The sequence below is a fragment of the Vidua macroura genome, chromosome 5 (genome assembly GCF_024509145.1).
Source record: "Vidua macroura isolate BioBank_ID:100142 chromosome 5, ASM2450914v1, whole genome shotgun sequence".
In the NCBI taxonomy this organism is placed as follows: Eukaryota; Metazoa; Chordata; class Aves; order Passeriformes; family Viduidae; genus Vidua; species Vidua macroura.
Genome location: NC_071575.1, coordinates 2810015 through 2825709, shown reverse-complemented (window position 1 = coordinate 2825709; position 15695 = coordinate 2810015).

Sequence of the window (15695 nt, the reverse complement as noted above, 5' to 3'; positions counted from 1 at the left end):
CGCGGCGGCGGCAGCGGCGCGGTCCGGGCGGGCGCCCCTCGCTCCGCCGCTGCCGCCCCGCCGCCGCCCATGGGCTCGGTGGGCTCCCCCGCGCACCCAGGCGCGATGGGCGCCCGCCCCCGGGGCTATTGGCAGCGGGGCAGGGTCCGGGAGCGACCCCGCGGTCAGCGACTGCCGACCGGGGGGGGCGGCGGGCCGGGGGCGCTCCCCGCCGCTGCAGCGCCGGCCTTTCGTGCGGAGCGCCGCGCTCGCCCCGCGCTCGCCTCCTCCCCGAGAGGCCAGCGCCGCGCCTCTCCGCGAGCACCTCGGGCTCGGGGCGGCAAATTGAAATTTCTCTTTAAAAGTACAGGACTGGGAGACACACGGAGAAATCCTAGGCGGTGTAAGAAAATGGGCGGGGGGCGGGGGGGGGAGAGGCAGATGTACCACCTCGGAAGTGCTGCTTAATTTCTAGGCCATCCTTTGCCTTGCGGGCGCTCCCGGCGGAGGCGGAACGGCGCTGCCCGGCGGAGGGTCCTGCCCCGCGGGCAAAGGGAAGGAGCCTCCCGGTCCTTGTGCATTGCGGGGAATGAGAAATTACAGGGGAAAAAGAAATAATAAAGGCCAGGGCTAAAAGAACAAAGCAAATAAAAGGCCAGCGGAACCGCGGCAGAAGTTGCGAAGTCCTGCCGGGAGGGCGAGAAAGAGACCTGCGGGAGAAACTTGAACGTAAGCCTGCTTGGGAAGAGAAAAAGAGGACGAGCGAAAAGGAGAGGATTTCCCTCCTGAACGCTGCAGGGATAGTCCTGGAGCTTTACAGGGGAAAAGCGCTCCCCCCTGCCGGGAGACGAGGCTGCCCAAAGCCCTGGAGCAAACGTGCACCGAGCAAGCGGCCAAAGCCGAGCGGCGGAGCGGGGCGATGGAGGCGACCGAGGGGAAAAGCGGGGGCTTTGCCGCTTCCAAAGCTGCCGGAGCGACTCCCGGCAAGGGCAGCCCGGCCCTGCCCCGCGCTCCCCCGGAGGAGCTCCCTGGCACCGGCCGCTGGCAGCCAGGGCATAAATCCGCCTGTCAGGGTGGGGGCAATTACGAGGCCGTAAAAGAGTCAGGAAGATGGATGTTTATGAGTTATTATTACGCGTTGCGTTGTTGTTTTAATAGGAAGCCCGAGCTGCGATCCCAAAGCCAGCGGGCTACGGTCCTCCGAAGCGTTATGGGTTTCCAGGCTGGAGCTCCATCCAAAAGCCGCTGTTTCCTTCCTCAAAACCTGCCTCACTCTCTGCTCGGGGCAGACTCTGGCCCTGCCCCTGGCCTGCCCAAAATTGGTCTTCACACGAGTGGGATCAGGTGCAGACTAAGTCTGTGCAAAGCCCCGGGTCCCCCGAAGAGCGCGGGGTAATGTATTTAGCACTTAATACAAACCACAGAAAAATACAATCACCAGCTGTGAAGTGACAGGGCATTAAGAGTCAGGAAACGAACAGATTAGAAAACAGAATTTCCCAGCCCTCTTCCCCCTCGCACATCCACAAATCACTGATTTGAGACAGATTTATAGCCTTTACATGTTTATTGGTGCATCTATCTGGATATCATGCCTATCATGCGGGATCTGAGTATCTGAAATGGTAGCATTAGTGAAGCATACTTGGGATTTTTATTAGAAATGGGTCATAAAAACTGAGTCTGTTTTAAAATGATAGTTTTCCAGCCTAACTATTATGGAATATGGATTTATTAGTCATTTTTATGTTTGAAGCTTGGTTTGAAAACAACTTAGATATTGTTAGCTAAGTTTGGCTCTGAGGAATGGAAAGCCTCTGGTTTTTTTTAAAGGTTAAGGGGCCAGATTAAGAACAGCTGGAAAGGTTTGGAGTTTATTCTGGTGAGACAGCACTCAGCAGGTTGCCATACACACCTAGAAAAACATAGCTGGTTCCATCTACCCTAAACATCAACCTCCCACAGACAGAACAAGTACCCAGATAGTAATAATTACATGACTCTTTTTCACATTTTTTTAAATAAAAATATCATCTTTCATGTGTTTCTAACTCTAGATACATCAGAACAAAATGCAAATAAATGGATATTGCAACACTGGATAACACACATGCAGCAGTTGCAAATCAGATAGATCAGACTTTTGACCTAATACTCGCCACCAAGCAGCATTTGCTTACATCTTAATTTATCTCCACTTTGTTACTTTACACTTACACCTCCTGATACCAGAAATGTTGACACTTTAAATAAAATAATGAAAACAAAAAGAAGAACTAGAGGAATAAGCACTCCCTTACCTTAATTTCTTTGCTGCCACCCCATTTAGAATTATAATACATAGATCAGAGCAGATAATTGACTATATTCTTTTAATTCCTTAACCTAACACATTAATCATTCTATTTAGATTACAAGCAGCAGCTTTTTTTTTTTTTTTTTTTTTTTTTTTTTTTTTTTTTTTTTTTTTTTTTTTTGGCTGGACACATTCTAGGTTCTTTCCAGTCTCACATGAAACAGAGCAGACCTCCCCAAGGCATCTGCCACTTTCTGCACTGGAGTTGACAGAAGAAAGTCAAATTAAGAGTCCTTTTTCCTGGTATATAGATTCTCACATCCTGCATTAGGTAGCATGATGGAAGTCAAGGCTCACAAAGTCAAGGCACAAATTCTCATGTATTGGGAAGATGAACTTTGCTGTGGCCACGTGGGCTTTGATAAAAATACTACTTCTGAATGTTTCTGAATGAAACAATGCAATTGTCAGTTATTCATCTACTATCCAGGGGCGTTTCAGGTACCTAGGTTGTGAAGATCTTTCACAAAAAGGCAGCAGTGATTTAATTTTAGAGTCTCCATCAAAATCACTATCAGGTGGGAAAGCATGGCAGGTGATGAGCCAAACAGAACACGAGTTGCACAGAAAATGAGAAATAATGACCATTGAGGAGATTTCCTGTGCAGGGACACACAAAAAGAAGGGGAAGGGCAGGAGGGTATTTGTGTTATTTCATTCTTCAGGATATGATTCCACTGGATTAGGCTGTCTACAGCTGACGGGTACTCCTTAAACAGTATGTTGAGCATATAGTCACCTAAAAATTCTGTCTTCCTTCTCTAGAGAAGAGAAATTCTGGGAAGGCAGAGCTCTACCCCTGCAAATAGTCAACAGCTCAAGACTTCCCTGAAGTTCTGGTGCTGCATCTATTTGGCACTCGCAGACTCAGCCTCCTTTTGATGAACAGGTGTCTATAATAACCCAGAGAAAATAGGAACCATTCCATATGATGAGGTCACTGTATCAGTCATTCACCAAAGAAACTGCAGCCGTTCACACTTCAGTGAAAACCAGAAATTACCCCTCCTACTTTCCATTTACAGCACAATCTTCCACGGTGGTGGCAGAGACTTCTTGGAGACTGCAAAGGAGACAAACCCAGGAAGTTTCATGGGTTACACAGAAAGGTCTGTAAGAAAATAAAGGTGAACATCAAGTTAGTTAAAAAAGCTGAACTGGCTTTAACTGAGGAAAAAAAAAAAAAAAAAAAAAAAAAAAGCAGTTTGCTCTGGACAACAAAGAGCAGGAAAGGGATAGTGAAGAAAAGGAGGTGTAAAGAATTTTTGGACAGCTGACTGTTCCCCAAGATGTAATCATCTGTCTCAGAGTCACTTCATCCTTTGTCGCTGGTGAAGAAGATGAAGTGAATTTTACATGTCATTAGTAACAGCACTTTTACCTGATCCTCTCAGGGATTTACAGTTCTCCATCCAATGGGAGAAACAATGATTTCCCTGACTAAAGGAGAGGGGCAGAGATCTCACCATGGAAATGTTTAGCCCAGCTCTCCAGGTCAGCACCTGTTTGGTTTGTCCACACCTCCCTGCAGTCTTTTCTCGAGCTAAGTGAGATGCTCTTCTGGGGGTAAAGAAGCAATAGTGAAAATGAAGTAAATTCTGCACCATGTCCTGCTGAAGAGTGCCATGGGGTGGGGAAAGAAGAAACAGAGACAATCCTGTGCATACATTTTCAATTTTACCACCCTTGGTCTATACTTATGGTAATTATTCTTACATTTTTTTAAATTTTTTTTTCTCTTATTCCTTGTCATTAAACTTTCCTCAATTTCTTATGACATTGCATATGGATAATTCTATATACATTTTTATACTGCTACCGAATATTAATTGACTGAGTAGAGTTAAATTTGCCTAATTTGTGAAATGTACTGTGATTAAAATCTACACATGCTGGTAATGTTCTGGACTTGAATGCTATTTTCTGTGTTAGGATCTCAAATTATTTTACAACAATACTAAGTCATTAAAATCCTCAGTAGTTTAGGTAATGCCCAGTGCATTGCATGACAGATTTATATGTGTGTTTACTGGAGCACTTAAAAATATGCTTATTTACAAATATGAGCATTTTTCTGACTTCAGTAGCATTTCGCAGAATATCACATGGAATTCAATTCAAAGTTTGGAAAATTACAAATTTTTCATGCAACTCATTAAGCATCCAGAGTAATATGTAGTTAAAAAATTAATGTGTGAGTTATCTCGCTGATTCAATGATTTTAATAGTGAATGTGGCATTGAAACATATTTACCTTGTGAATTAGATTATTTTTATACCATTTTCAGCAGAGAAGTAGTAAATAATATTATTTTGGAGTTGAGTGCAGGCATACTCACAACACCCACACTGCATGTGTTTCATTTAATTCACAATTTTAAGGTTTTCTTCATAAGGGGAATGTCAATACATTACTGAGGTACGTAGTAAATAAAAATTAAGTCCTCTATTGTGGAGAACATTCACTTGATGACAAATCAAATTCATTAATTTATGAAAATTTCCATTGCCTTCCATTGTGGTGTGCATAGAAAGAATTACAATTACTGTATTAGGAAAACAATTAGAATCCTTATGAACTGTAAAGAATAGGCTGATTCAGATTTTTTCCAAGCACAGAAATGAGTTTTCAGTCTCTCTAAGTCTGTTATACTTCCACTAGAGGCATTTAAGAAAGTACAAACTTTCTATTTCAAAATAAGGAATGTTCAGAACGGAATGGGATTACTTTTAGCTTACATGAATGATCATGCTAAAATGAAGGAGTAAAATTCCAGTTCTGGAGAGGAAAGAGTGTGACTGCATCCTTTTAAAGGTTATCTTTTGTAACTTTTATATATTTTTATTTTTGCCTATGTATCTTTTGTCAGCAGAATCATGGAATATTTTGGGTTGGAAGGGATCCTAAAGGTCACCTTCCACTAGCCCAGGTTGTTCAGAGCCCCATCCAACCTGGCCTGGAAAATTTCCAGGGATGAGGCAGCCACAGCTTCTCTGGGCAGCCTGTGCCAGGGCCTCATCACCCTCATACTAAAGAATTTTTTCCTAATATCTAATCTAAACCTACTCTCTGTCAGTTTGAAGCTGTTTCTCCTTGTTCTGTCACTCCAGGCTCTTGTAAAATACATGTGAATGGAAATTTTTTTTTCATGATGCCCATGGAGGGAATCTCGTTTTCAAAGAGTGATTCCATTTTATTGCAACTGAGAATTCACATTATGCAGAGGTTTTTTTTCTGCAATAGTGAATCCTGGTCTGTGGAAAACGTGTGCTTTGGGTTGTAAAACACACTTTTAGCAGTGACCTGTTATTTTTAAAAGAAATGTATATCAACGTGATTACAAGCACTCTGTTTTGCTGGTTCTTATTTTTAAAGATGCCAACCTTCATCATATTTGAATGACTGTCCCAGAAATTTGCTTTGCTGGTTTTTGCTAACATTAGATAATTATGCCATAAATTTCTCTCATCAGTTTGGGTTCAGGAAAAAATAACTTTTAAAAATTCTGTATGTTATAATTTTGAAGCCACCTGAAGTACTGGTTTTGAAGGCAAATATTCACCTTCTTTTAAAAGTGATAATTACAAGTACACTGGCTGGTTCAAATCGATGCTCTGGTTATTTTGTGCTTCAAATTGGTGTTTCGTTTTCTGATCACTGAGTTAAGTTTAACTCTTCCACTGTTCCTTTTTTTTTTTTTTTTTAATATTCACTTAAAAAACTTCTCACTCAACAAATTTGAGTGGATACATAAATGCTTGTAGGATGGAGCCCTATTTCTCTTTTTTTTTTTTTTTTATCTGGTGGTTTTGCTGGGTTTTTTTTTCCCTAATTCTTAGAAATATGCTGTAGAAATACAAGGAAGTCACAAGTTCCTCTAACAGGAATTTCAATGCTCTTTCATATAACCTGGTTTGTTGCAGTTCTGGGAGACAACACTGAGAAATCAAGATATTTACTAACCTGAATATGATCTTTGGTGTCAGTTCCATTTTAACTTGTGTTCCAGAGCTAACAGTACCAAAAAATGTCAGCAAATTACTCTTATTTTTAAGTAGTTCTGTAAGCACACTAAGTTTTATGCTTTCTGATTTTGTGATTTATAAGTGTGCAACTTTTTTCCTAGGAAATGGAACAGATATTTTCAAAGCATCTTTTCCTAGTAAGACTGAAAAAATGAGTTCTGCTTAAACAGCTGAGAAACAGAAATGTAGGCTGAAAGTGAATTTTAACTAGTGTCTTGCAAGGAAAATGACCAACTCTCTCAGAGTAAAGGGAAGCTAAGAATGAATACTTGTTCTACTGATTAGCAAAAAAAAATTAATTTGAAACAATTCTCACTCGACATGTAATGCACACAATCAAAGGTACAGGCTCATTAATAACTTATTAATGACAATCCCCTTCTGAGCCATGTTAGGAAGTTTCTTTTAGAGTGAAAAAATTGTAATGCTAAGCCTTAATATTCAGGAAACAAATTTGATTTGGAATCAAATTATTGTAGTTAGATAAGTATCTAAAGATGCAAATAAGTATTTAGTGGGATTTTCAAATGTGCCTGCATCCAAAAATTCTTCAGCTGCCTCTACAGTGCTCTGCTTCTAGTGTCAAACCAGGTGCTAAAGTTTCACTTCTGGGCTTGTTCAGGAGTCTTGCAGTGTCAGCAGAGCTGAATTCTCTGTGTCCAAGTCATGCCTGGAAGGATTCTCAAGTACAGTTCCTCCACCTGTATCACCTGAGAAAAAATCCCAGAGGCGCGTGGTGAGCACATGGAGCAGCTTCCCAAAATCACCAGTCACAAAGGCTGGAGTGCTGGGTAGCAAATTCCTCTCATTCTTCAACTGTGCTTTAAATTCCTGTCCATGGAATATTTTGTTAATCTTGCCAGCCTTGATGATGAATCTGTTTCACTTTGTATAAATAAATAAAAAATATCTGTGGTAAAAAAGGGAGAAGCAATGAATATGACACCACAGCCTTGTGGTAGGAACATTCAGTGAGGGGCAGAGACACCTGGATCCCAGCCCCTGTTCCAGAGGCTGGTTTATAGAAGATTTATAGTGTAAATGTTGAAAATAAGATTAAAAAGAAATATTTAAAGTACATAAAGTAACCACTGGAGTAGGGGCAGGTGTCTCCATCATGAATATCCCTACTTTTCATGGTTGCCAGATTCCATAGCTCTATGAGCTCTATGCCCAGACCTTCACATGGCTAGAAGCCACAATATACATTCTTGCCCCATGTGCTGGGAAGCAGAAGCTCTCAGCAGGAACTGGTTGTGGCTCTTCAGGAATTCCACCAGCCCATTTCCATATTGGGCTGCATTAGCCATGCAGCTGAGCCCTAAATCAGCATTCTATCACCTTCAACAGCCTGGATGGCCGTGCTCCACCCCACAACACAGAAATTCCCTCATGTTGCAGCTCCTTCCTGGGGATTTGGTCCCAGGTGGCTGAGAAACAAATATATCAAAAATATCTGTGAAATAATTCTGACCTTTGACACTGAGCCTCAGGGGGAGCTAAATCTTACAATGGAAGTTACACTCGTGAACATTTACAGGCTCCCTTTGAGATGTTATCCTAGGTCCTGAAATCTTGACATTTTTAATCAGTTCCTTTTAAGTGCAAAGAGGATATAACTGAATCTATCATCGAAATAGAAATAATTCATCCATTTTAATATCGGGTTGCTTTAATATTATCTCCCCTACCACCACCAAAAGGAGCAAGTGGCATTATCCATTTCCAAGACTGTGTAATCCTGTGCAGCATCAGAACATGTACAGATATTCTACAGTGTACATTTACAGATATTCTACAGTGTACATTTACAGATATTATGAAATGTGCATGTACAGATACTATGAAATGTGCATGTACAGATATTATACAGTGTACATGTACAGATATTATACAGTGTACATGTACAGATATTATGCAGTGAATATTTACAGATATTATGAAATGTGCAGATATTAAGCACTGTACATGTACAGATATTATGTAGTGTACATTTACAGATATTATGAAATATACATGTACAGATGCTATGCAGTGTGCATGTACAGATATTATGCAGTGTAATTTACAGATATTATGAATTGTACATGTGCAGCTATTATACAGTGTACATGCACAGATATGAAATGTACATGTACAGATATTATGAAATGTACAGATATTATGAAATGTACATGTACAGATACTATGAAATGTACAGATATTATGCAGTGTGCACGTACAGATATTAATGCTGCACAATCTCACACCTGTCATGAGATGATTTTCTTGGGGAGATGAGGAACTCACTCATATGCTAAAGTGGCTTACAGACATGCCACAGAGTAAGCTTTATGCACAGCACAGGGGGATTTGACCCCAGTAAAAATCAAGGGAACTGCCAGTTCCCATCTGAGCCTTACCTGACTCACTCAGCCATTCACATCAGTACAAGAACACGAGGAATTTTAACAGCAACTTTGCTGAGCTTAATGAAATTAATTTCCTAGTCCCACCAACTGCTCCAGTTTGTTTCCAGGTCCAACACAAGAACCATATGGAGAGAGGCACAGAGAGACAAGTGGGCGGTGCGTGCCGTTCCTCACCATCTGTGCAGGCAAGCCGTGCTCAGCCAAAGGAGGAGCAGGTGGTGGCTCACACAGGTCAGAGCCTGTGTGAGAGCCAGCGTGCACCACAACAGCAGCTGGCAGCCAGGGCACACGTGGGAAGGTGCTCCTGGAGCTGCCGTGCGAGATGAGGACAGCAAGGGGTCGACTGGCAGAGGGTGAAGACAAATGCCTGAGAAGTGAAAGCCTGTGTTGAGAGAAGGGGTAAAAACTGACTGAGTGGTGAAGATTGTAAAGGCAGAAGCGATCCAGCAGCAAGAAGGGGTAAAAAACTGACTGAGTGGTGAAGATTGTAAAGGCAGAAGTGATCCAGCAGCAAGAAGGGGTAAAAACTGACTGAGTGGTGAAGATTGTAAAGGCAGAAGTGATCCAGCAGCAAGAAGGGGTAAAAAAATGACTGAGTGGTGAAGATTGTAAAGGCAGAAGCGATCCAGCAGCAAGAAGGGGTAAAAAATGACTGAGTGGTGAAGATTGTAAAGGCAGAAGCGATCCAGCAGCAAGAAGGGGTAAAAAATGACTGAGTGGTGAAGATTGTAAAGGCAGAAGTGATCCAGCAGCAAGAAGGGGTAAAAACTGACTGAGTGGTGAAGATTGTAAAGGCAAAAGTGATCCAGCAGCTTAAGGTGCTGACATGAAGGTTTTATTGTAGTAGAAAGCCCTGCATTTACTAAGAGCTAGAGATTTTGCTTCATAACCCTATAATGTAACATTATTCCAACTGCTATTGCCTTTTCAGGAAAAATTATAAAAATATAAACACATTTTGAATCCTATGGCATGTGTTTCACTAAGATTTATAGGTGAACGTATCCACTGTAGAGCTGTGTTCTCAGAGAACCTGCCCTGCACCTGCAGAGGGCTGGGAGGATAATTATGAGCATTGAGAGCCTACACCAGGTGTTCCAGGAATGGAGAAATGCCATCTTTGGTTGGCTGGCCTCAGGAGGCAGGAAAACAGCAAGAGGAAGTGCTTGTGTTTGAGCTGGCATGGGCCGTGCAAGCCCTCTGCTGCTGGCAGCCTCCTTGCCCTGCTCCTTGCCTGTGGCTGTTGCCCCAGACGGGCAGAGGCAAACACAGAATTTCTGGGGAAGGCTGAGGTGCTGAAGGAAGCAGGGCTGTGAAACAGGAGTGCATGCAAATGAAGGGAGTAGGAGACTCAGAGGACTCGTATTTCCAACTCAACACGTTCCAGAGTGCAGGGCATTGCTTCAGAAAGATTGGGTGTCACTTCTGTGCTTGGATAATGAAGATTTTGCTTTTTTTGGTTTTTATCATAAAGAGTATGTAATAAAATATTCAGCAGGATTGTTAATGTTTTGTGTCTTGGTGTTTTGTTGCCAAGATGATTAATAATTTTCTTTTTAAACAAAAGGGACTAAATAATAGTTAGCCTTTATCTGTTAAGTGACCAACTTTGGACTTACGTTTTCCAGTATTGGAAACATTCCTTTTCACATCCTCTTAGCATGTTAAGCAATACCAGGAAAGCAATCTTACAATATAGAGCAAGAATTTTCACCTCAAGCCAGAAGCCTTGATTCTTACAATTGTATCCTGTAGATTGAGGTACAGAATAAATTCTAAATCATACATTCCAAGAGCTCTTTTTCAGTTCCTTCTTCTCTTAATTTTCTTTTCAGAAGAGCAACATGGATACACGGTCAGTCTAAGAGTAATAAATAAATCTTGGTCAACCACTTGCAACTTCTTTTTCATTAATTCATGCAAAACTGTCACCATGTCACAGACTGCAGTGCTTGATTTCAAAGAGGTCTGAAGGAGGGAGGAAAGCATTATTGCAAATGTATTATTGAAAGCAGGAATATCTCTGCTGAGTTTCAGAGAGGCATTTTAAGATTTAAATAATGAATCCTCAGAATGATTGAAAGTGCCTGGGTGACGCAGCAGTGACAGGCACAGGGACTGTTCCTGTCTGCTTGGTCTGTGCTCTGTCAGAGCTCACTCCTTTTCACTCTAATGTGGAGAACGAGGCCTTCTTTATTTTCTGGTCTCTGCTGATCCCCAAGCAATGCTGGTGGAAGTCCTGTGACATGGAACCATCCAGCCCCTGGTCCCTTCTATCCCACTGGGACAACCTCTTGAGTGCAGAAGCTGTGTCTGGGCTCTCAGTGGCACCATGTCCCTGTCCAGGTGTCCCTTCACTTCCCAGACACTTGAAGGAAGGTTTTGTGGATGGCCCTACCAGCTGATGTCTCTTGTGCCTTTAGCCAGAGCCTTTCACTCCTCGAGGAGGAAGCTGATGAGCCACTCTGGAGGACTTTTCTGGAGGAATCATTTACTGAGGAAGGAGAAATGGAGGAACCATTCACTGAGGGCAGGTGCTCTCGTCAACAGCTGAATTGCAGATCCTTCAGCAAGGCTGCAATGGGCAGATGAGAGCTGAAAAAGAGACACAACCCCCTAAACACCCCATTTGCATTGTTTATAGGCTTATTACAGCCTAATTAATAAAGGGGTATCTACAATTGTTGTTAGTAACTACTAAGGTTTATTTGAGAGATCTTTCTTGTTGTTTTCTTCAATTTCAGGAAGTTGGCAAAAACCAATGAAGAGCATTTCATTAAGGACCATTAAGGATTAAGGACCAGAAAAACCTGAATGATTGATTAAGAGAAGGTTTGTGTGCAGTAAGTGAACAACAAATAACCACTGTGGATTGAAGTCCTTTCCCTCAGGATCAGGCTTTGTTAAGTGGCACTGCCTGAATAATCATTTTTAAAATAAATTTAGGGGATGGTCTAGCCGTACTTAAAAATCTGACAATTACTTAGATATCTTTCTTTATTTTAAGTTCATCACCTCTATGGAAGTTCTTGGTAAGACACAGATAAGAGACACTCCTTAGTTTGCCTTTTGTTTCTGTTGCACACACCAGAGCCTGGCAGGCAGGCAGTTTTACCTCGCTGGCAGCTGGTTCTTAAGAGCTCAGGATTTGGGTGATTCTCCATTTCTGAACAAACACCTGAGCAATTAATTAGAAGGTGTGTTTGATCTCCTCCATGGTGGCTCTGTGCAGCAGATTAGTTGTTCCCATGTGGTGACCAAATGGGGTTGTTGGGATGTACCTGTGACTCCTGTGGCTCTGTAGCATCCCAGAGGGATGAAGTGACACCCAGTCCTTCTGGAGGGGCACAAGTGACACCCACAGACAGGCAGGCAGGCAGCAGCCATCCCATATTTATCCCATGCTTACCCAGCCAGCAGGAGAGATGTCTGCATCCAGGGCACTGCATGATCTTCTTTTGCAGCCTACAGATTTCACTGTTTAACTAAAAAAAAAAAAAAGTGAAATGACAGGCCCCAATTTAGGATTTAGTCTGTTGCATTATTTAAAAATCCCCATTAATTTTGGAAGCTTCTAAATGTATTCAGTGCTGTGTGAAAAGAACCCAGAATCAAGAGAACCTGAGCTAGACTTGCCAAGTTTCAAAAAATGTTTGACTTCCTTTGACTCTTTCACAATATTTTTTAAAAATTTACTTGCATCTCTTCTAATTAGCAATATCTCAGCCTAAGAGAGTAATGTTTGTGGGTTTTTTTCTCTTAATACTTCTTTTCAAATCAAATGTCTGACCATTTGCTGGTTTTCAAAACCCTTGCAAGGCAGTTAAATGCTGAATAACTAATAGCTGCATGGTACAAGATTTTTTTTGTAGCTTATTTTTCATTTCACTTTTTCTAGTTTTCATTTCTATTTTCTGCCTTTAGAGTTTGAGTTTGTAAAGTGTGCAGAGAACCTTCAGTCTGATGGGGACTGAGAGTTTATCACTGCTGTATGAATCTCATGCACAGCAGCATTTAATGATTGCCAATTTTTTGTTAAATCTGGATGAAATGCAGTTTACTCAACAGCTTGAGTTGAGCATTTTCAAACCCACGTACAACAGAAAGTAATTCTGGAGTTTTATTTTGCAGGCAATCAGATTTACCACAATGCTGGGCTAAGGTACAGAAGATCTGCACAAGGGGAATGCAGCAAATGTCAGAAGGCTGGGAACCCACTGCTTCAGTAATTCCCATCCCTTTCCATAACCATAATGCAGCTACAGGAAGACATTTCAGGCAGTTCCTTACCTCTGTAGCTTCAGCATCCAGAGCAAGTACCCAAGCTGAGCTCTGGCCCTGGATTTATTCCAGAGGTCTGAAATGCAAATAAGACCAAAATATTTTTTTTAAACTGACAAGGATTCCCTCTTAATGTGTTTATTAACATAATTAGAGCATTCCTTTCTGCTTATTTCCTCTAGATAATCATGGTTATTTGTATTAGCTAAAACAAAGCAATGACATTTGCCAAGAACCTGTACGTCAAAAGTCTAAAAGAGGCAAAAATCTAAAAGAGGCACTTTGCCTCTCAGATTTAACAAACAAAAATTCTTCTCAGATTATAAAAGGAAAAAAGAAAGCACATCTTAAAATGTCATGCTTTTTGCACATGACTGTGCTGGTGCAAGGCACAAGAACATCAGTGCTGCTAGAGCTTGTGAAGTTTTTCATGCAGTGTATCTTCTTAGAAACTTAAAATTACATACATCATGGGAAAATAATGGTTTATTTCTTAATTAATAAGAAAAAAAAAGCCAACAACAACCGAAGCTGCATTTTGTTTGAGTAAAAGAATAAATTAGACACATTTTTTTGAAATGAAATCTGCTTTACACAGGTGTTCATTGAATCAGATTTAGGTTGCTCTTTGGGAATGTGAAACAACTGTGAGGTTGCTCCACGAAGACTGATGAAATAAAGACTATCTGGGCAGACAAAGGAACAAATCCCAAACATTTTAGTTCCCCTTTTTCCATGTATCTGCATTTAGTTGCTTTAAACTGCAATCTCTTTATGATTGTAGCATGATTCCTTATTCTTCCCAGAGAACTCCTTGTAATGTCATTCATATTTGAATATTTTAGCAGTACAGCACCCCCACAATAATTACAGAAGGACTTATTAGTTAAAACAGGGCCCTGTATAGGAGAAAAGCAACATTTTCATTTAGATTGCTAATAATAATTGCATTCCAGTATTCTACAGCTGCAAAATGATGAGCAGATCTTGGGGTGGAGAGTTCAGCCCTTCCTTTCTGTGAACTGGATTTAAATCTTAAGCCAAACAAAACTGTGAATTGTGAGGTGGTTTTGATTTTGCTCTGAAGTCAGCAGCTAGCTCTGAAATATAATCATAAATTGCTCAAGTCTATCAGAGGTATTTTAAGACAACCTCTTAAATGAATCTGGGCCATTTCAAATTCATCATGAAATCTTAACCCAAACAAGTTTCATAGGCAGCAGATACTGATCAAAACACCATTGATTAAAAAATAAATGAAATAAAAATAGGCACTTCAGTCTCAAAAATGAAGTTACCTGCAAAGCTTGAAGCGTGCAGCAGTAGTAAATCAGGAAGCTATTAGCTATTCACTCTAGGTATGGTTTAAAAAGCTGCATTTGGCATCTGCTATCTTTTGTCATTTCAATGTACAAAGGAAAACTCTGAAGAGGTAACTGTGGATTGAGGGCCAGCCTAAGTGCAATTTGTTCCTTGAACAAACAAAATGTTAAGTTCATACCCACGCTCTTTGTTACATTATCCTACAGAAGAACTGAGGGGACTTCTGCTAAAGCACTGAGAAATCAGAGACTGTTTCCCACTTGTGAATAGGTTTTCCTGGGTGCCAATAAAGCACCCCTCCAGTAACAGCAATTTAGTTACATTCCTAAGCATGCTCACAGGTATGTTTAACAGGACACAAACTGCGAGCCAGACACTGCAGAGGGTGGTAATTCAAAGTCTAAATCACAAAAATCTCTATTCCAAGGATCTTCTAAAGAATCACATCTGTAAAGCTAGTGAATTAATGTGCTGGCTGGGACTTGCTTCTGACAGGTCCAGCTCATTACAGTCAGGCACCGCTGGCGCAACTGAGTCTACTGGGAGCCTGAAAGTCTCTGAGAACCTTCAGAGTGACATTTGGGATAACAGGGGTGAATTTCAGCCATGCCCATCTGCTGCACTGTATTTTTGGCTCCAGGCACATGCCAAGATCAAATTCCCAGACTTTCTCCGTGCCCGAGCAAATATTGTTCGACCCAGATTTGGAACATTCACCAAACACAGGCACAGCATGTCACTGTGCACAGCTGCTGTCACACACTCCCACACAGGGCTGGGGACCAAGGGGGTGCTCCTGCAGCTTGGAACATCCCATGGCACGGAAGGACAGTGTGCATCCCACTGCTGACATGTCAGGAGAGAGTCTCCAAGGATACCTTTATCCTGGGGGGTTGGTCTCCAGTCAATCCTCCAACCAGCTGGGGGAAGAGCAGACAATGTTCTGCTAGGCAGCAATGTAGTGACCAGCTGAGGTCCTTTTGATGCCTTGTGCAGGCTGCCCTAGAGCAGAGGCTGGGCAGAGTTACAGAATGAAGCAGGGATTTGTTAAAAGGATCTCCTCATGGACCCACCTTGGGCAGCACCAGAGCCCAGCCAGGGCTGCAGCCAAGAGGAACCAAAACGGTCCCAAAATGCACGAGCGCTCCCGGGGGCTCTCACTGGGATCAGCTCTGCTCCATTTGCACCTTGCAGTTCATTGTCCCATTCCAGCTTTAGCCCAGGCACTCCCATCCTGCTTGTTTTTCTCTCTCCAGCCCACGCTGTTTGTGCTCCTGGGCCTGAGCTTTGGATCATTTGTCCTTGGTGCCCAGCTGGAG